Source organism: Polypterus senegalus, chromosome 15 (genome assembly GCF_016835505.1).
Source record: "Polypterus senegalus isolate Bchr_013 chromosome 15, ASM1683550v1, whole genome shotgun sequence".
In the NCBI taxonomy this organism is placed as follows: Eukaryota; Metazoa; Chordata; class Cladistia; order Polypteriformes; family Polypteridae; genus Polypterus; species Polypterus senegalus.
The window spans coordinates 9,868,803-9,891,359 of NC_053168.1; the positions used below are offsets into that span (position 1 = coordinate 9,868,803).

The 22,557-nt window shown below is 44.3% G+C and overlaps 1 protein-coding gene across 1 annotated transcript in view; it reads right to left on the reverse strand.

Moving 5' to 3' along the window:
* LOC120516047 (protein cordon-bleu-like) overlaps positions 1-22,557 on the reverse strand; it is a 90,743-nt gene that overhangs the window by 50,963 nt on the left and 17,223 nt on the right. The window contains exon 2 of the mRNA XM_039737482.1: positions 4,330-4,582. The gene's annotated coding sequence lies outside the window, so the exon portion shown is untranslated. The remainder of the gene's footprint in view (positions 1-4,329; positions 4,583-22,557) is intronic.

The window sequence follows — 22,557 nt, forward strand, 5'->3', positions numbered from 1 at the left end:
ATGTTTGTCAGTGCTGGGGATAGTAAGTTCTTAAGTAGAGACTCCTGTAGAATATTGTGTGATGCATTAAGGCATTAGCATGGTCTAAATTAGGATATCTATGGCACAGGGAATACAAATTGAATCCCTGAAGCAAAGGAGGTGCAAGAAGGCCTGGAAAGCCAAGAAAGCAGCTGACATCTGTCAATCCTGATAGCCCCCCATCAGTGCAAATGAATATCAGCTGCTTTAGTCCTAACTGATGGCCTACAAAAAAAGTGTCACACAAGAAGTATCTCCTGATGGGTAAAAGCACAGAACTCTCTTAAGACCTTCACAATCTTATTGTAGCCAAACACACTGATGGCATTGGTGACAGACGTATCTCTAAACGTCTGAATGTTCCAGTGAGCTCCATTAATCCGGAAGTGGAAAGAATATCATGTCACCACAAACCGGACAGATGCTCCTCGCAAGATTTCTGACAGAGGAGTCAAAAGAAGAATCAGGACCACTGGCAGGGAGCTTCACAAAGACCTGTGTCAGGTTCCACATTTTTTCTGTGTAGTGGTGCCACTACACTCCACCCGTGCACAGTGCAAATCCCACCCTTGCTGCCACCTGAATTGCCGTGGACTCACACCACAAAGCATCTCAGTTCTGACTCAAAGGCGAGCACTTTGTGGCGTGCGCTAAACGGAGAGCTCCGCCCATCTCTGACCACTGTGAGCGTTTCCCTTCTCCGGTGACGTCAGCTGATCTCTGTCTGTGTCAATCTCCACGTTGTCTCAGCAGCGTTACCACTACACTCCACATGTCCACAGTGCAAATCCCAAATTCGTCACCAGCTGACTCACACCATGAGGCAGTTCAGCTAAAAGATTTGTTCAATGGTGAACTGCTGATGACGAGCTGAGAATCCACGATCTCTGGCTCAAAGGCGAGCAGATTGTGCTGTGAGCTAAACAGGAAAGTGCCACCAGTCAGCCACATAGAGTCCGTCTCTGAACAGACTGAGTGTCGCACTCATAGACATACAGGTGCTGGTCATAAAATTAGAATATCACAACAAAGTTGATTTATTTCAGTACTTCCATTCAAAAAGTGAAACTTGTATATTAGATTCATTCATTACACACAGACTGATGTATTTCAAATGTTTATTTCTTTTAATTTTGATGATTATAACTGACAACTAATGAAAGTCCCAAATTCAGTATCTTGGAAAATTCGAATATTGTGAAAAGGTTCAATATTGAAGACACCTGGTGCCACACTCACTCTAATCAGCTAATTAACTCAAAAGCCTTTAAATGGTCTCTCAGTCGAGTTCTGTAGGCTACACAATCATGGGGAAGACTGCTGACTTGACAGTTGTCCAAAAGACGACCATTGACACCTTGCACAAGGAGGGCAAGACACAAAAGGTCATTGCTAAAGAGGCTGGCTGTTCACAGAGCTCTGTGTCCAAACACATTAATAGAGAGGCGAAGGGAAGGACAAGATGTGGTGGTAGAACAAAGTGTACAAGCAATAGGGATAACCGCTGGTACCCTGAAGAGGATTGTGACACAAAACTGTGGGTGAGATTCACAAAGAGTGGACTGCAGCTGGAGTCAGAGCTTCAAGAACCACCAGGCACAGACGTATGCAAGACATGGGCTTCAGCTGTCGCATTGCTTGTGTCAAGCCACTCTTGAACAAGAGACAGCGTCAGAAGCGTCTCGACTGGACTGCTGCTGAGTGGTCCAAAGTTATGTTCTCTGATGAAAGTCAATTTTGCATTTCCTTTGGAAATCAAGGTCCCAGAGTCTGGAGGAAGAGAGGAGAGGCACAGAATCCACGTTGCTTGAGGTCCAGTGTAAAGTTTCCACAGTCAGTGATGGTTTGGGGTGCCATGTCATCTGCTGGTGTTGGTCCATTGTGTTTTCTGAGGTCCAAGGTCAAAGCAGTCGTCTACCAGGAAGTTTTAGAGCACTTCATGCTTCCTGCCGCTGACGTACTCAATGGAGATGCAGATTTCATTTTCCAACAGGACCTGGCACCTGCACACAGTGCCAAAGCTACCAGTACCTGGTTTAAGGACCATGTTATCCCTGTTCTTGATTGGCCAGCAAACTCGCCTGACCTTAACCCCATAGAAAATCTATGGGGTATTGTGAAGAGGAAGATGCAATACGCCAGAGCCAACAATTCAGAAGAGCTGAAGGCCACTATCAGAGCAACATGGGCTCTCATAACACCTGAGCAGTGCCACAGACTGATCGACTCCATGCCACACCGCATTGCTGCAGTAATCCAGGCCAACTAAATATTGAGTGCTGTACAAGCTCATACTTTTCATGTTCATAACTTTCAGTTGGCCAACATTCCTAAAAATCCTTTTTTTGCATTGGTCTTAATTGATATTCTAATTTTCTGAGATACTGAATTTAGGACTTTCATTAGTTGTCAGTTATAATCATCAAAATTAAAAGAAATAAACATTTGAAATACATCAGTCTGTGTGTAATGAATGAATCTAATATACAAGTTTCACTTTTTGAATGGAATTACTGAAATAAATCAACTTTGTCATGATATTCTAATTTTATGACCAGCACCTGTATAATAGACAGACGCCGCATTCACTGTGTTTCCCAGTTGACACGATACGTCAGTGCGTCCGCCATATTGCGAGTGGCATACAGTAAGTGCCATTTAAACTAATACAGGTAGACATGGAAGCCGGGTTTTCTGATGAAAAAACAGTAACATTTAAAACAGTATCGTTTACATACAACAGATTTTGGCGAATCATTTAAATGCAATTATTTAGATTCATTTATACACTAATAATGGCAATTATTAGATAATAAATTTAATACCTATGAAATGTAATCCCTGTGATCTGGTTTGGAGCGTACAGCGGTTTGTAATCCCAAGCAGCACATTATCCATTACTTCACTCCACAGCAGTGCCACTCGCAATATGGCGGCGACGTTGACATACGATGCTGCTGGTCATGTGGCGTCTAGTAAATTCTATGTCTATGGTCGCACTACCCTGGTGACGTCAGCTGATCTCTCTCTCTATGCCAGCCCCCACCTTTTTTTTTCTGTGTAGCGGTGCCAGTGCTCTCCACCCATCCACAGTGCAAATCCCACACTTGTTGCCCACTTAACTTCTGTGGACTCGCACCACGAAGCATTTCAGTTTGAAGATCTGCACTATTGTGAACTGCCTGCAGTGAGCGGAGAACCCCTTCTCTGGCTCAGAAGCAAGCACTTTGCGTTGTGGCCTAAATGGGGACCTCCGTCGGCCAGCTGCGCAGAGCCCATCTCTGAACACACAGCGAGTACCCCACTTCCCTGGTGACGCCAGCTGATCACTCTCTCTCTGTGTGTCAAACCCCACATTTTGTCTACATAGTGGTGCCACTACACTCCACCCATGCACAGTGCAAATCCCACCCTTGTTGCCAACTGAACTGTTGTGGACTCGCACTACAAAGCATCTCAGTTCGGAGGTTTATGGTGTGGTGAACTGCAAACCCGCGCTCTCTGACTTGGAGGCGAGCACTTTGTGGCGGATGCTAAACGGAGAGCGCCGCCCATCCTGACCACTGTGAGCATTGCCCTTCCACGGTGACGTCAGCTGATCTCGGTCTGTGTGAATCCCCACCCTTTGTCTCAGCAGTGTTACCACTACACTCCTCCTGTCCAAGGTGCAAATCCCACCCTCGCTCGCACCATGAAGCAGTTCAGTTAAACAGATTTGTTCAATGGTGAACTGCCAGTGGTGAGCTGCAAACCTGCAATCTCCGGCTCAGAAGCAAGTGCTAAATGGAGAGCTCTACCCATCAGCCACATAGGGTCTATCTCTGAACACACTGCGAGTGCCCCACTTCCCTGGTGACGTCAGCTGACCTCTATCCGTGTCAATCTCCATGTTGTCTTAGCAGTGTTACCACTACACTCCACCTGTCCACAGTGCAAATCCCACCCTCGTCACCAGCTGACCCACACCATGAAGCAGTTCTGTTAGGAGATTTGTTCAATGGTGAACTGTTGGCTCAGAGGCGAGCAGATCACACTCTAAGCTAAATGGGAGAGTGCCACCCGTCAGTCACACAGACCCTGTTTCTGAATAGACTGTGGCTGCTGTGCCTCCCTAGGGAGGTCAGCTGATCTCCGTCTGCGTCAAACCCCATCGTTTTTGGCACAGTGTCACCCCTACAGACAGCAAGGAACTTGATGAGGGTCACACCGTGGCTGAACCCCAAACTCTGTCTTAACCACCCTTCTTTTGATCCTGGCTCCCCTGCAGGGTTCAGTTCACTTCATTGGTGGTCCCCGACAATGTCGTACCTGTTTGGCGAGCACCAGCCAGTGCCACCCTTCTCTTCGGGGGCACCGTCCTCAGAAGCAGCCTCCTCCAGAGGGACAGGTCCATCTGTCTGACATTCATGATGGGTGAAGCTGAGAGGGCTGACTGTGTAGTCAGAGGTAATGCAGGTGTTGTCAGATGTGTGAGGGCTGCCCTTCGGCACTTCTTCCTCATCTTCCTCCTCTTCCTCTGACTTTTGGTCAGAACATCCTTCTTGCTGGGTTCCCTGCCAGCCTGTTCAGTCAGAATACAAACAAGATGCGGGAAATGTCAAATCAAAAAAGGTAATCAACAACAAGAACAACATTTATTTCTATGGCACGTTTTCATACAAATGCTTTAGCTCAAAAGTGATTTACAAGACGAGGAAAGAAAAAAGAAAAATATAAAAATAAGATCAGACAACACTAAGTAATAAAGAATAAGGTAAGATGGTCGGGAGGATAGAAAATACAAAACAAAAAACTTCAGAGGGCTGGAGAAAAATCTGCAGGGGTTCAGAGGCCACGAGACCACCACAGCACCCCCAACTTGGCAAAAGAAAGAGCAGAAACAACTGAAAGGGTTTTTGGAAACTTAAGAAATGTAATTCCATCCATCCATCCATCCATTATCCAACCCACTATATCCTAACTACAGGGTCACGGGGCTCTGCTGGAGCCAATCCCAGCCCACCGCAGGACACCCAAACACCAAGCACACACCAGGGACAAGTTAGGATCGCCAGTGCACCCAACCTGCATGTCTTTGGACTGTGGGAGGAAACCCATGCAGACACGGGGAGAACACGCAAACTCGGCGCAGGAGAGGACTAAGGTACCGTGATGATGATCCTCTGCAATTAGAATAATGCCAAGGAGGCCATTCACTGAATGTTGAAAGACTGAAAACAAGGAGAGTGAAGAGCAGAAGGAAAAAAAAGAGTCGAAAAACAAAGCAAAGTTGAAAACCAGAAGACAAAAAGGAGAGTTATCAAAACCAAATCCAAATCCAAATCTTGGGTCACAGGGGCAGCAGTCTAACTAAAGTTGTCCAGATATCCCTTTTCCCCCCTCTACCTTCCCCAACTTCTCTGGGAGAACAATGCGGCATGCTCAGGCCAGCCGAGATGTGTAATCGTAATTGGACATACGCGAATCCCCTCTATGGAGATTTATCCAGGAGGCATCCTAATCAGATGCCTGGACCACCTCAACTGGCTCCATTCGATCCAGAGGAGCAGCAGCTCTACTTTGAGCATCTCCTGAACATCTCGAATGCTGAGACCTGACATCCTGTGAAGGGTTCTGCTTGTAGCCATAATCTAGTTTTTAAGTCACTACCCACAGCTCACGACCATATATGAGGGTAGTCTTTGGACTGTAGGAGGAAACCCACACAGGCATGGGGAGAACATGCAAACTCCTCGCAGGAAGGACCCGGGAAGCGAACCCCAGGTCTTCTTACTGCGAGGCAGCAGCGTTACCCACCGCGCCACCCAGAAATGTAATTAGGAAAGAAAATCCTTTCAGACTTATAGTAAGAATAGACACTGAGTGGCACAGCGATTGGCACGACTTCCTCATGGCTACAGGGACCTGGGTTCAATTTCAAGACATGCCACTGTGTCTGTTTTCTGCACTTCCACTCAAGTCTGCGTGGACCTTTTCTTTTATATCCTTAAGTTGCCCAAAGCATCCATTTAATTGAGTCAATTTGGAGGCGACACAATCAGGAATCCCCTGGGCACACCTGATGTTCTGAATTCAGTGTCACACACATGCGTTTGGGAGTCAGCCAAAGACGGTAATTCCACGCCAGACCAGGGGTGGCGGGGTACACTAAACCTCCTCTTTTCTCCCTACAGTCTGTGATACTAGAGAACGCTGCCACTCTAACCTGGTAAGACAAACGTCTAGGACTGCACGTAAAATCACTAAAAAGGTATTTGAATTCCTTTCCTCTCTCATCAATGGTGCCTTTAAGCACCCCAACCACCATACACAGGCAAGTAATAATACTAACGACAATAATAACACACAATTCTCTCCTCCACGCCTCCCAGCAAGCTCTGTCATCTACCTCCCGACTCCGGCTCACTGGCTGGGTTCCCAACAGTCCCTTATATAGTCCTTGACCCGGAAGTGCTTCTGTTCTTCCTCCTACGTGACTTGCCAGCACTTCCGGGTCAAATGGAGGGCTTGAGTTTTCTTCAGCCCGGAAGTACTTTGGGACTTCCGTCCCCGTGACTTGGGGGTACTTCCGGGCTATACAGAAAGTAAAAATCCCCCGGTCTCCCAGCAGCGTCTCCTGGCGTCACCCACGGTACCCAGCAGGGCTGTGATGCCGAACTTCAGATCCCATGGTGCCCTGAGGGAATCTGGGACAGTGCTATGCTGCAGGGAAATCACCATCTAGCGTCCTGGGGGAGACAGTGGCCCAAATTAGCCACCTTCCCCCATCCTTACATTCGTTGGGCGTCCTGGCTGGGTTGAGCTGCCGGCCGTCCATCACAGGGCCCAACACGGAAAATTCTGCCAAAATCCAAGGACGGCACTTCCGGTTCCGGCCCCGATCTCATCACTTCCCCTGACCGACTCCCTTAAAAACCCGCCATCTTCTCTACACTAGTCAGTTCTGTTTTAGACTTGAACCTGTACACACTTGCACTAAAATTTCAACCCTTTTTGCTGCCAGGGAAAGTACACGGGTGGCTGCCCCAAACCTTTGTTGTGTGTGTCTGACTGTTTATTTCACATCAGCTAAAATGCACAGAGAATGTGGACTCCTCCTTGTTTGCTGTGACGAGCGCTATATAAAATTGACATTAACCAAATGGTTGACTGCCCAACGTAGACAATTCCTAGATGGCAGGGTTAGTGCTAGTGGTTGGCACTGATTTGTCTCTCACACCTCAAAGGCACAAACCTGAATCGGCCTGTTAAGAGCGAGTCTGCATAAATGAGCCCTGCAATGGGCAGGTGAATCTGCTGGCAAGGACCCCAGCTTCCCATGACTCCGTTGTCATGTGACATCTGTAGGACAAAGTGGACACACTGCCCATTTTGCTAGGCTTTTTAGTGGCACTAATGGCCTGTTAAGAGAGCAGATTTTCTCAAACGGGGATGCAGAAATCCAACTGCACTCCCACCTGCATTAAAGTGAACAGCTGAATGGCAGATCCAGCAACACTTTGGTCAGCTCTGGAAATTGGAGGGCAAAAGTGCAAATCACAGCTGAGCTGACACCTCTGTAGAGACTCCTTCAGGTGAAGAGAGACCCAAGTGGACATTCATTTTAGGTTTGTGACCACCTACTGGACTCTGATGGACAAAATAAGCACCAATCACCACAGGTTAGACCATCCGTCAAAACCAGCAGCACTGATCTTCTGTCTCTTTAGGGTGAGAAGCCACCCACTCTCGTGGAGCAAAGAGGTCATAAACTTTCCTTGGCCTAGAAGATCTTCTCCATAGAGCCCTGAGCCAACTCTTAAGATCTACTCTGCCAAGCCAAGCTCTGTACCAGTGACGGAGTTCAGTCACAGAAGATGGAGAAGCAGCACCATTACTTTAAGAAGGGGTCTTCAGGGCCTACACTCTTGTGCTGGAAAGAGGAACGCTTTTCATTATGAAGTTGCAGAGGACACAGCAAAGAGCCGAACAGAGTGCTAAAGAAAGGTGACACGACACCGCAGCACAGCACAGCACACCACGGACAAAGGACCAGGTAACAAAAACAACACGCAGCTCCACGCAATAATAATAAGCTTCATCCTCAAAGGCTTTAACATTGTTTGTCTGTGCCAAGATAAATTACAACTAAATATTCAGTAAAGAGCCAGCCTCATCTGTGTTTGTTGGTCTCTTTGGTCTTCTATGATAGATAGATAGATAGATAGATAGATAGATAGATAGATAGATAGATAGATAGATAGATAGATAGATAGATAGATGGATGAAAGGCACTCTATGATAGATAGATAGATAGATAGATAGATAGATAGATAGATAGATAGATGGATGAAAGGCACTATATAACAAATAGATATGAAAGACACTATATAATAGAAAGATATGAAAGGCATAAAAAAAAGTCAAGTGACGGTGAGATACAAAGAAGGAAGATTCACCAGCGTTTGTGTGTCAGCTTTTATCTCTCCAGATCAGAGAATTTCCAGTTCCATTGTCTCAAAACACCACTCACATCTACAGTTATTCCCAGTTTCAGATAAAAAGTAACAGCATCAGATCCCTGGCTGGGGTGGTAGTATGTATCGTGATTGTGACAGAGAATAAAAATGGCTGTTACAGATGCAAATCAAATGTATGTGTTTATTGTATAATATTAACAATAAGAGCAGCTCACTACTGAAAACGTTAAATATACAAGGCAGTTAGGATTGAACCGGGGACTCTTGATTACAAGTCAGCAAATCTTACCGCTACGCCACGGAAGCTGTTGTATCGTTCTTGAACCTTTTGTGAAAGTGTTTATTTGGACTTCAGGATTCACACATTCTATAGTTTATGCCTACATTTTGTCATCTAGTGCTAAAGTATGAAAAACGTTTCTGTTTTAACAATGTGTTTACACAGATTACTGTAGAAACAGAACATACATGAAATGCATGTGTTCCAAATAACGATCTATTATTTCCACTCTAAAACTCCAGCACTTCACTCCCAGATAATCAAGGTATGAGCTGGGAGAACTTTGTGAACATTCTGCGGCGGTGGGGGGATGGAATAGCTGGCTGCTTGCTGCTTATCGGCACATTTACAGGACAAAAGACGCTGAAGGAGGTGTGTGAAGGGATTTAAGGTGGGCCAGATTTACGAGTTGTTTCGTAGGCTCTGGTAATTCTAGTGTTAAAATCAAGTGTCTATCTGTGTATCTGTGCAGTCGTGACGTCTCTGCTATCCGTTAAACTCAAACTATATAATGCACTCGTAAAGCCACATCTGGAGTCCTGTGTGTAGTTCTGGTCACCACGGTACAAGTAAGACATAACAGCACTTGAAACTGAGCAGAGGAGAGCAACCAAGTGCATCATGGGACTTAAGGGTGTGTCCTACTATGACTTAAGAGACTTAAGAGAATTAAACCTGTTACTCTTGAGCAGAGGAGACTGAATGGGGACATCGAGATCTTAAAAGGCATCGATAAAGGAGATCCAGCAACATTCTTTCAGCTTAACGGTGAAACTCATATTGAGGACACCAGTGAAAATTGACAGGAAGTGCACTTAAGACCGAAACCAGGAGGCACTTCTTTATGAAAAGAGTTGTGGGCCTTAGACGAGACATGGAGGTGAAGCAGAAACCTTGACAGCCTTTAAGAAGAATTTGGATGACATATTGGGACAGCTGAGCTATTAGCTGAGCAAACGGGTTTGATGGACTAAATGGTTTCCTCTCATCCAACAGATGGTGCATCACAAACATCAGCACTGCTCTTATGCATCCTGTACGAAGTGGATTGTGACAGAGACAACAGCCCTGCAAACGTCACCGCTGAGGTATACGTTGATTAATTATATTTCAACCCATCTTAGATGAGTAGCACGACTAGTTTAATATATTTTGAGACATTTGAAGAAATTGTGAAATATGGCTTATTGTAGAAGCATACAATTTGTTTAAGTTTTGCCTCAACACTGTTTTGTATTGGCCATTTCCTTGGCAAGATTTCCCAGGATACACCACAGCATGCTAATTTCTGACATCATCAGAGCAACAGCTCATACTCAACAGTGTCAGAGTATCCAGTTTTTGACCTGTACGGTACGCCTGCCTCTTGAGTTTGGGGCCAGGCTGCCTGAGGTGGTGAGGTCTTATAGAAAGGCCCAGACCTGTGAAGATGTTCATCAGTCCTGAGGCCTACAACATTTTTGAGCTTATTAAGGTTATGATCTTAATTTTATTTGAATTCTTGTCAGGTGTTTTTGGGAATATACAAATGTCTATTCTGTTTTTTATTTAACACAATAGGTTCAAATCTAACATTTATTTTTCACCTGGAGACAATGTGAAGAGGTTGAACAATTTTAGCGGTAATCCATGACCCCATTTTAGAGCAATTGTGCCAACAGTTGTATTGGTGATCCTACCCAGAATGGCCTGCAACATCATCAGAGCGACTGTATAAAGGAGAGCTCATGCATTTCTGGATCATCGGAGATTAAGGATAAACCGAGTGTTGGGTGTGTGAACTCCGGTTTCAGATCTTCGCTCTGAATTTAGGAATTCTGTTTCTTGGTTAGTGTATTGGACTTGATGACAGATCACTTTGACATTTTGTTATTTTGAACTTGACACGAAACTTTGACAATGTCTTATCTTTTAATGGCGTCAAACGTGACGATATAAAGGGTATTCCCTTAAATTCCTTGGTATCTAAGCTTAATGGTGTCATGTGTGTACACATTGGTTGTGAAGGACAGTCGGGTCCCATGCCCGGCAGGGACGCCCCTGCTGCTTATGTTCCGGGGGAGCCACCATGGGCAGTCCAATATCTCCCCCGGGACGATTGGTGATTCCCCAACCACCCGCAAGGGCTCCATGGGAGATGGAGTCCTCCACAGCTTGGTCGGGGCCCGGGGTGGCCACTAGGGGGGGGCTGTCTGCTTCCAACAGCCCGGCTGGATGAGTCTTCAGCCCCACCCAGAAGTGCAATTAGGACCAGGTGGTTAATCACCTGGAACGCTTCCGGGTGGGCGATAAAAGGGCCAGCCACCACCACTCAAGGAGCCAGGGTCGGGAGGAGGAAGACTACGCTTGAGAAGGAGTGGTGGTAGAGGAAGAAAAGTGTGTTGTGGTTTCAGTGTGTGGTATTTTGGACTGTGTATTGCATGTGGGTCACGAGGAAGACGTGCGCCCATGGGTGAAGAAAAATAAAATCTGTGTGCGTTTTGTACATGCCTCCGTGTCCTTCTGTGTCGGGTCAGGCGCCTATATAGTGCCTTTTACATGGTAAACAGCTTAAAGTCTTAGGTGATGGTAATTCTCCACTGAGACAGGAGATGGCGCTGGGTGCTAACAATCTCTCTTCCCCCTGCTGCAGAAAGGGAGACTGACAGCGTTCCATCCAGGGTCCATCAACCTGGACCCACCTCTTCCTCCCAGAATACCTGAAATCTGGAGAAGCCACCATCTTGGGTAGGGTGCCTTGAGCCCAAAGTTGTAATGGCTTCTTTTAATTCAATTGTTCCAGTTACACGAGGTTGGCTGCAAGGTGCCACAAATCTTTGACATTGTCCTGCTTATTCTTTACAGTGGAAATTAAATCTTTTCTTAACAATAAACTCAGCTTTATAAACGATAAACTCAGCTTAACGGCAAATCAGTCTGACAATTTGTTTTTTTTATTTTTTTAACATGGCACATAATTTTAACGTCTCATCTTTTGGTCCATCTCCATTTAAAAATTATAGAGTCTCACTCCCTGAGTCAGTATAGAAGGTTTGTAAATATCTCTGGAATAGAATTTCCTGGGACACTGACATCAAATGAGCAACAGTATTTTGAATACACAATGGGTGGTCGGAAAATCGAGAGTCCACCTTTATGAGACGGATTTAGGAGTCATAGTGGACTATCAAGTGCCAGACAGTGTCCAGAAGCCATTAAGAAGGCTAACAGAATGTCAGGTTATATAGCGCCTTGATGTGTGGAGCACAAGTCACAGGAGGTTCTGCTCAAGTCTTTATAACACACTGGTGAGGCCTCATCTGGAGTCCTGTGTGCAGTTTTGGTCTCCAGGCTACAAAAAGGACATAGCAGCAGTAGAGAAGGTCCAGAGAAGAGTGACTGGGCTGATTCCAGGGCTACAGGGGACGAATTATGAAGAAAGATGAAAAGAGCTGAGCCTTAAATGGAGATGAAGAGGAGACCTGAGTGAAGTGTTCACAATTATGAAGGGAATTAGTGCAGTGGGTCGAGACGGTGATTTTAAAATGAGTTCATCAAGAACACGGGGACAGAGCTGGAAACTTGTGAAGAGTAAATTTCAAACAAACATTAGGAAGTTTTTCTTTACACAAAGAACGATAGACACTTGGAATAAGCAACCAAGTAATGAGGTAGACAGTAAGACTTTAGGGACTTTCAAAACTCGACTTGTTCTAATAAAGATCATTCACTTAAATTCCGAGGTATCCAAGCTTGATGGATAGCAAATCTTTTCTTAAAGATAAACTCAACTTTCTTTTTGAAATCCTGATTACGCATCCCAGGTTGTTTTTTTTAATTTTATTGAACTTTTGATTGTATTTTGGATTTTGAAGAAAGATCTCTCTGATTAATCATTTTGACATCAGCACATCTTTTATGTCTGTTTTGTTTTATTCATTTGTTTATGGTAATGCTGCTGGTCATTTAGTTTCCATGCTTCTGTGTATCTTCCATTATGTTCTGTGTGTTTTGTGGGTGGTCCATCCAAGAGGTGGGGTCACCTGCCCATCACTATCAAGGGACTGCCCTCAGCCCTATAAAAGCAGTGGATAACCCACAGTCCCTTGCGGTTCATTATGATGAGGTGAGTTTCTACTGTGATTTGCTGGTTTTCTGAACTGGTGTTCTGTTTTTGACTGCATATTTTGAATTTGGGACTGGGACTTGTTTGCTTTGGATGGTCATTCCCTTTTCAGACACCCCTTTCCTTTGTGCTCTTCAGAGCAAATTTTTTGCCCAGAGCATTTATTTTTATTTTAATTCTAAACATCGTCCTCTGTGTGACTAGTTATTTTTTTTTGATGGTGGTTCCACCTCTAAAGGTCATTTTGAATATTTTTGGGACTTTCATGCTAGGGGCCTCCTCAGGAACTCTCTGTAGACCTCTGTGATCAAATTGTGGTGAGGTACTGATCAGAGCAAGGGGATCAGACCATTTCAAAAGTTTTGAGTGCTCCCTGAAGCACGGTGGCCTCAAGATTTGTGAAATGGAAGAGGTTTAGACCCACCAGGACTCTTCCTAGAGTTGGCCACCACGGCAGACAAAGTTACTGGGCAAGGAGAGCTTTAATCAGGGAGGTGACCAAGAAGCTAATGGTTAGAGCTTCAGGAGTTCTCTGCTGAGATGGAAGAACCTGTTGGAAGGATGGCCATCTCAGCAGCATTCCATCTATGAGGTCTTTATGGCAGAGTGAGTAACTCCCACTCACAGTATGTCAAATAATATATAAAGGACTCAGAGAGCACGAAGGAAAAATATTCTCTGGTCTGATGAGACACAAATTGAACTAACTGGGCAGAACTCGAAGCACTCTGTGTGGCAAAGCCATCATCTGCTCAATACCACCCCATGATGGTGGCACCATCAAGCTATAGGGGTGTAGGGTCAAGGAGACCATTCAGAATTGAGGCAAGGAGGAATGCATCCAAATACAGAGATGTCCTTGGAGAAAATCTCCTCAGAGGACATGCCACCTCAGACTGAGATGATATTTCACCTTGCAGCATGTCAATGACCCACAGGCAGGACAACACTTACGTCTTGGGAGTGTCCTTACGTCCCCCAGATAGAACGGGCGTGGAGAGACCTGAAGATGGCAGTTTACAGACATGTTCCCCCCAATCTAATGGTGCTTGAGAGCATCTGCCAGGAAGAATAGGATAAACTGCCCAAATTCAGGTGGGCAAATCTTGAAGAGACTTGCCAAGAAGACGCAACAACGGAATTGCTGCCAAAAAGGCTTCTACATAATAATAATAATTTACATTTATAAAGTGCTTTTCATAGGGAATGTGGAGCCATTTCAGCCACCACTAATGTGCAGCATCCATCTGGATGATGCGATGGCAGCCATTTTGTGCCACAAATGAGCTGTTAGGTGGTGAAGTGGTGGGGGAGACAGCCAATTAGAGACAGGGGATGATAACAGGGGGCCAGAATGACTAGGCTGTGGTGGGCAGTTTAGCCAGGACATCGGGTTACACCCTTATTCATTATGAAGGATTCCCAGGGATCTTTAATGACCACAGAGAGTCAGGACCTCGGTTTTAGGTCACATCCGAATGATGGCACCATTTTAATAGCCCAGTGATCCCTGTCACTGCACTGGGGGCATTGGAATCCACATTCAGACCTCAGGGTAAGCGCCCCCTGCTGGCCTCGCCAACACCTCTTCCAGCAGCAACCCAAGCTTTTTCCAGGATGGTCTCCTATCCAAGTACTCCCTGGGCCCAAAGACATTTAGCTTAAGGTGGGTGCCCTCTTCTGAAATTCAGGTGGTAAACTAAGGATCTGAGTACGCGTAGAAATGGGAGATTTCAGTTTTTGATCCATCCATCCATTATCCAACCAGCTATATCCTAACTACAGGGTCACGGGGGTCTGCTGGAGCCAATCCCAGCCAACACAGGGCGCAAGGCAGGAAACAAACCCCGGGCAGGATGCCAGCCCACTGCAGGGCACACACACACACACACACACCCACAAACCAAGCACACACTAGGGATTTTTAATAAGTTTGAAAAACTTTGTGAAAAAAATGTTCTCACTTTGTTATTATGGGTAATTGACTGGTGGCTGAAAATGTCAAGTATCAGTTAGTCAGTCATTATCCAACCCGCTACATCCTAACTACAGGGTCACGGGGGTCTGCTGGAGCCAAGAAGGCAGGAACAAACCCCGGGCAGGGCGCCAGCCCACCGTAGGGCACACCCCCAACCCCCACATAGTGTACCCGTTGAAAATGAAATCTCCAGCACAGTCAAGTGTGCAGAAAGTGAAGGGGTCTGACTACGCTCTGAATCCTCTGTAAGTGAAACATCTGCTCGTACGAGAAACAGATTGGAAATGAGTCACACTCATGTGGCTGGGGATGATGACGCGACTTTGGTAGCCCCTCTTTTTATCAGTAGGATATCATTAGACGAGGCCTCTGGCCACAGCACGCATGAAAAACAACTGAAAGTGGGAGTCACGACAGTTGAAACTTCAATAATAATAATAAAAAAAAAAATAAAAGTGTGTTGAAATGAAATGGAGAAGGCCCGGCGTGTAATGAGTCAGGCCATAACTGTAAGAGACGCCAGAATAAACCAAACAAGTGAGCTCAGGGGAAAAGGAAGAACACATAATGTTAAACAAAATGTATTATTATTATTAAGAAGAAAATATACAATTTATTTTTCTATAGCCCAAAATCACCCAAGGAGTGCCACAATGGGCTTTAACAGGCCCTGCATTTGACTCTCTAAGAAGACGAGGAGACACTCCTCTTGTAGGGGAAAATTGGCAGAAACCTCGGGTAAGGGAGACCCCTTTCCAGGTAGGATGGGCGTGCAGTGGGTATGAAAACGAGGGGGTCTATACAATATATTTGTCATTAATAAAAAGTCACCTGATAAGCAGCTGCACACTCATTTTTACTTTGCATTTTCTTGCTTTTTGTCACCTGGACACACTGCGAGGATTCTGTCTTTTGATTTCTCACGCGCCTTCAATATCATCCAGCCATCCCTGGTAAGGGGGAAACGTAGAGATATGCCGGTGGATGAGCCTGTGGTGTCCTGGGTGATGGTCTGCCAGTCAGGTGGACCACCGTTTGCGAGACTCGAGAACTGTGTGAGCAACACTGGAGCATCACAGGGAACAGGCCTGTCTGCTCGTCACTCTGTAGACCTCCGACTAGATACAGAACAGCCGCTCAGGTCACCTGAGGACATTCTCAGACGATTCTGCACTTATGGGGTGTGTTGATATGGGGGGAGACAGAGGAGAGGAGTCAGGGGGAGAACTTGGAGAACTGCCTGCAACTCTGTCTGCTTATTGATTTTCACTGCACCAAAGGGCCTCTATGTCTGCTCACTATTTATTCAAGGAGTGCATGGAGAAGTGGTCCGCTCCTGCAAGTATTTAGGGGTCCACATTATTAACAGGTTGGACTAGTCTCAGAACACAGAGGAACTAGAGAAGGAAAGAGTAGAGTGGTCTCTTTTTCCTTAGTAGACTGTGTTCCTTTAATGTGGGAAGTGACATCCTTCGCATGTTGTACAACTCTTCTGATGGTCAGTGCGATTTTATACACAGTGGTGTACGGGGCTGGCCACTTCAAGAGAGGACCACCGAATCAACAGGCTAATTAAAAGGGCAGGCTCAGTTATGGGACACACTGTGGACCCCACCCTGGAGTTTGTAGAGGAGGAGAGAATGAAAACAAAACTGAGTGCCATTAAGAACAACGCTGCACATCCTCTCTGTGACACACCAGCAAAGAGGACTTTCAGACAACTAATTATTCAGCTGAAGTGGGTCAAGAACTGCGATGGGGGCTCCTTTATGCCAACAGCAATACGTCTGTATAGTGCCTCACTGGGACAGGGACCGCCAAGTCAAAAGTTTCCTTTCTTTTTCATTTTCTTTCTTTATAGTCGTTCTTGTGTGTGTGTAAATCTATGTATTTACTTACTTATCTACGTATTTATGTAATTATTTATTAAAGAGCTTCTGTAGAAAGCCAAATTTCCCCTTGGGACTCAAACCACTTACACCTGAACACCAGCAAAACCAAGGAGCTGGTGGTGGATTTTAGGAGGCCCAGGCCCCTCATGGACCTTGTGATCATCAGAGGTGACTGTGCAGAGGGTGCAGACCTTTAAATACCTGGGAGTGCAGCTGGATGATAAACTGGACTGGACTGCCAATACTGATGCTCTGTGCAAGAGAGGACAGAGCCGACTATACGTCCTTAGAAGGCTGGCGTCCTTCAACATCTGCAATAAGATGCTGCAGATGTTCTATCAGACAGTTGTGGTGAGCGCCCTCTTCTACGCGGTGGTGTGCTGGGGAGGCAGCATAAAGATGAAGGACGCCTCACGCCTGGACAAACTGGTGATGAAGGCAGGCTCTATTGTTGGCACAGTGCTGGACAGTTTGACATCCGTGGCAGAGCGATGGGCGCTGAGCAGACTCCTGTCAATCATGGAGAATCCACTGCATCCACTGAACAGGATCATCTCCAGACAGAGGAGCAGCTTCAGCGACAGACTGCTGACACCGTCCTGCTCCACTGACAGACTGAGGAGACCCCACACTATGCGACTCTTCAATTCCACCCTTAAACGTTAACATTATACAAAGTTATTGTCTGTTATACCTGCATTGTTATCACTCTGATATTTAATATTGTTCTTTATCAGTATGCTGCTGCTGGATTATGTGAATTTCCCCTTGGGATTAATAAAGTATCTATCTATTATATACAGGCACTCCCTGGGTTACGTACAAGATAGGGACTGTAGGTTTGTACATAAGTTGAGTTTGTATGTAAGTCAGAACAGGTACATTACTTTAATAAATGCTATTGTTGACCAACTGTAACCAAGTGCTGTGCCAATGAATGATTGAGTTTCACGTCTCTCTGACCTTTTTATTATTTCTACTTTATTTTCCATGGTGATAGTTTTTCTCTTCTTTACTGTCTCACCAGCACTTGAATCAGATTTGTATTTCAGAGACATTGTTGAAGGGTGAAGACAAAGGGTTAAGATGACATGCGATCACAGCAGGAAGGCACCCGTCGTCAACACGTCTGATGTACGGACGAGAGACGACTTCCTGCTATGTGGGTAACAGTACAAGCAGGGTTCCTATTGAGAATGAATGGGGGTGACGAGGGGCAGTTCACCACCCGCCCACCACACAGTCACCTCCACTTGCATACAGTATGCTGCCTGCAGTGTCCGCCCACCGAGAACGAACACGGTGCGGCCAAAGGTGGGTAGTGAATCGTCCATCACCGCCCCCATTCACCAGGCAGCCACCCGAGGCACACTACAATACTACCCTCTGCCACCCCGTTCACCCTCAATGGCCTCCATTCAGCCACAACGGGATCACCGCTTGCAGCATCACCAGCCGCCCACCGAGAACAAACGGGGCAGCCGTGTGTGGTGGGCAGGCAGTGAAACGCCCCCCTCTGCTCCATCCAGCCTGCGTCCAGTCAGGAGCAGTAGCTGCGTCTGCCCCATCAAGCCTCTGTCCTGCATATGAGCGATAGTTGTGGCCCCAGTGACTATGGACCACAGGTCACCACTTACCGCCGGGAGCTGCCCGAGGGACACTACACTGCGCGAGCAGCGAAATCGCCCCCCCTCCAGCCTCCATCCAGCATCCCCGGGCCGAAGATGATGGAGCGGCAGTTACTGAGGCGCATGCGTCGCACCTGCGGCCCCGTTCGTAAGTCATAGGCCGGATGTCCGTAACCTGGGGACCACCTTGTAGTGCCTTTCATATTTAAAACAAGTGGCTGTCAGTACTGTATGTATGTAGTGGGCTGAGGTGCAAACCTTTCTGGATATGAAAATGCATTTCTTTAGCTTTCACAGATACACTTGGCATCATCATTATGAACATAATTTGATCTTGTGAACCATTTAAAGAGATGGACTCATCTTAAACAGAAAAATAAACGTAAACTGCAGTGGTGATTGCAGAGGCCCCCCCCCACACGACTCAAGGCTCCATTTTCTTTCTTTCTGTCTCCTGTCCTGCTGTTTAGTTCCATCTGTTACAAGATGACCGGCAGACCAGACCAGCCTGTCTCTCTGCTCACCGTATGCAGTTCAATTACACGGCCATTGCTCTTTTCTAAATACCTCTGAGCTTTTAATATAATTTTCCTTACAATTTCATTTTTTTATCATTGTCTTTCCCACTTCATTTTCAATTCCTATCCATATAGTTTTTACAAAATATTCCCGTCAGTATTTTTTCCCTCCATATCAGTTTCCAAACATCAAATTTGTATTAAGTATCATTTCTCCCACTGGATTTAATTCTTCCTTCGGTGTTGTTTATACATCAACATCAGGTGGTTCATTAATGTAATTTTTTGTCACCAAATTAAATTTTCTTTTAACGTTGATATTCCTATCATCATCAAATCTGAATCAAGTGTTTGTTTCCAAATCAACTTAACCGCAGGTTCTACTCAACTTCAAAGTTGTTTTCCCATCAATTTTAATTTTCCGTCAATAACATTTTTCCATCACATTCATTTCCCTCTTAATGTTGTATTTCCCATCGACATTACCGTGACATTCATTTCATAATCAACTTAACTTCAGAATCATTTTGTCATCTGCGTCCATATCGTTTTTCCATGGACACACTTCCCTTGCATATAATTTTTCCGTCATATTTAATTTCTCTCTCAATATTGTTTTCCTATCGATATTAAAATGACATTACAGTAATTTCCAGTCAACTTAACTTCACTATTATTTTTCCCATCAACATCAAATTATCCTTAACTATCATCTTCCCATCCATTTATTTTTTCCTTTAATGTCATTTTCCATTCAACTTCACTTTCACTTTAATATCATTTTTCCATTAACAAATTTCCCTTACGTATCATTGTTTTCGTCAAATTAAATTCCCCTTTAATATCAGATTTACATTAAGGATTGTTTTCCAATCAACTTAACTTCAATAATTTCCCTCTTACCTTTGTCTTAGGTGTCATTCATCCATCAAATTCATTTTTCCTTCAATATTACTTTACTGTCAATATTGTTTTTTGATTGCCACCAAATTTCCCAGAGTATCACATTTTCCATCTAATTATTTTTCCCCATCAACACCAAATTTGCATCCAGTCTTGTTTTCCAATCAACGTAACTTCAGTATCAACTGTCATATCATTTTCCCATCGGCTTCCATCTCCCATCAACTTTAAATTTTCCAAACGTATAAACATACATTTCCCGAGTATCACTTTTTCCACCAAATTAATTTTGCCTTCAATATCTTTTTCCCACTTATGTCATTTTCCTGTTAACTTAATTCTCTCTTAAATATCACTCTCGCCCATCAATTTCAATTTCCCTTTGGTATCGATTTGCAATCATCATCAGATTATCCATAACTGCTGTCTTCCCATCAAATTGGTTTCCCCTTCAGTATCCCTTTTCCCCAACAAATGCATTTTCCCTTAAATTTCTCTTTCCTGCAATATCATTTAGCCCTTTGGTATGGTTTTCCCGTTCATCCTCATCATTGACTCTATGGACATTGTCTTCTTCATCGGTATCATTTACCCCATCAGTTTCGTTAAACCCATCAATATCATTTCTGTTGTTTCTCCCATCATTTAACCCACTCATATTGTTTAAGTCACTGATATCATTTTTTTCCCATCAATATCGTTTAGCTTATTGATATCTTTCTCCCAATAATGTGGATTAACACATTGATATCAATTTCCATTAAACCCACTGACGCTGTTTCTCCTATCAATATTGTTCCTCCCGTACACATACATTCTCATCACATGTAGTATCCTCACTTCTGACAGAAATCATTTAACTAACATCTTTTAACCCATTGATATGGTCTTTCCCTACAATATCATCTATTCTCACCAGTATTGGTTGCCCCAGCAGGATCGTTTTTCCCTTTAATATCGTTTAACCCATCAGTGTTTTTTTCACTTCAATATCATTTAATCTTACACCGATATTCTATGCATTGATAATTGTTTTTCTCATCAGTATAGTTTTCCCTACTGATACTGTTTTTCCCTTCAATATCTTAAAGTCTACTGATATTTTGTCTATAGATACTGTTTTATCCATCAGTATCATCTGTCCCACTGAAATCGTTTTTCCTCTTAATATCATTTAACACATCAGTATCATTTTTTCCTTTTAATATCATTTAATCAACTGATATTTTATCCATTTATATTGGTATTCTCATCAGTATTGTTTAGCCCATCAGTATTATTTTTTCCTTTAATATCATTTACCCCATTAGTATCATTTTTCCCTTTTAATATTGTTTACCTCTTTAATTTTATTTAACTCATCGGTATTTTTTTCCCTTCATTATTGCTTAATGTACCGATATTTTGTCCATCGATATTCTTTTTTTCCTCAGCATCATCTGTGCCTCACTGCTATTGTTTTTCCCTTTAATATCATACTAGCCATGTGCGGCCAACTACGTTGCGCGTGTTAAAGTTGTCTGTGAAGGGCTCCTGTTTAAACGCGGCTGCCAGTCGTGAACTGGGCCCTTCGCCGCACAGCATTATGATTTTTTATAAGGGAAACAAAATTACAAAAGAAAACCCTTGGATATTGATTCGACAGGAACGGCCCACTCGGAATCACTGTCCGAATCGTAATTATGTGGTGGTGTAGCAGCATTTCTGTTTCTGTCCATTCACAGTCCGTCTCGTTTTCACGACGCTGTCGTTTCCTCTCACGATGTCTTCTCATCCTTTCTCCAGTCTCGCAGGTTGCTTTGTGGCAATCCAAAGAGTAAGGCAATATACACGGAGCAATGGTTATTAAAGGGGGACACATAGGTATCCAGGCTCTTTAAAGCATAAATAGGGATCACTTCACTGACATGTGACAAGCCACGGTACAACTGTGAGACGCGCAGCACTCGCCGGCTACAACGTAACAATAATAATTTCTGGAACGTGCTGTTACGTTGTCATTCATTGTACCCACTGTCTTTCTTTCATTCATATGTCACATAGGCACGTACCTTTTATCTTCGGCAATCTCATTCTCTAACCAGGCGCTAACCAGTGTAACACTGTCCACCACCCCTTTTGATATTCCGGCACATTGTTGACATCCGTGAGTAACAACAACGTACTAAACTGGACGGTGGTCTACGCATGTGTGGAATTCGTGGACAAACAAAGATCAAGATCTAAATGAAGATCTCTTTAGTTAATTTAAAGCACAACAGTTTGTTTAGTTTGAATGTCTGTGTTTTGAGGTGTGACTGGCGTACTACAGTCTTCAGTAGAATAAGCCTGGAGGAGATTCTTAATGCAATGCCTATGTTTTAGCTGTCTCTCTACTGCCATCTAGTGCTTCTTCTAATTCAATCACGGACAAACAAAGATCAAGATACAAATGAAGATTATATATAGAGATAATCCATCAGTATTGTTTTATTTCCCCAACAATATCATTTAGTCTATTGTTATTCTCATCACTATTGTTTTCCCCTTTAACACCATTTAACCCATCAGTATTGTCTTTTTTCCTTTCAACATCATTTCATCAATTTATCCCATCAGTATCATTTTTTTTGCTTTATTATTGCTTATCCCTTTAATTTCCTTTAACCTATCAGTATTAATCGTTTAATCCTGTGCTTCCCAAACTCAGTCCTGGCTACGGGCTTTTGTTCCAACCAACTTGTGTTTTGATTTGGACTCCTTAACCCAATGAAGTGAGCTGTTATTTTCCAGT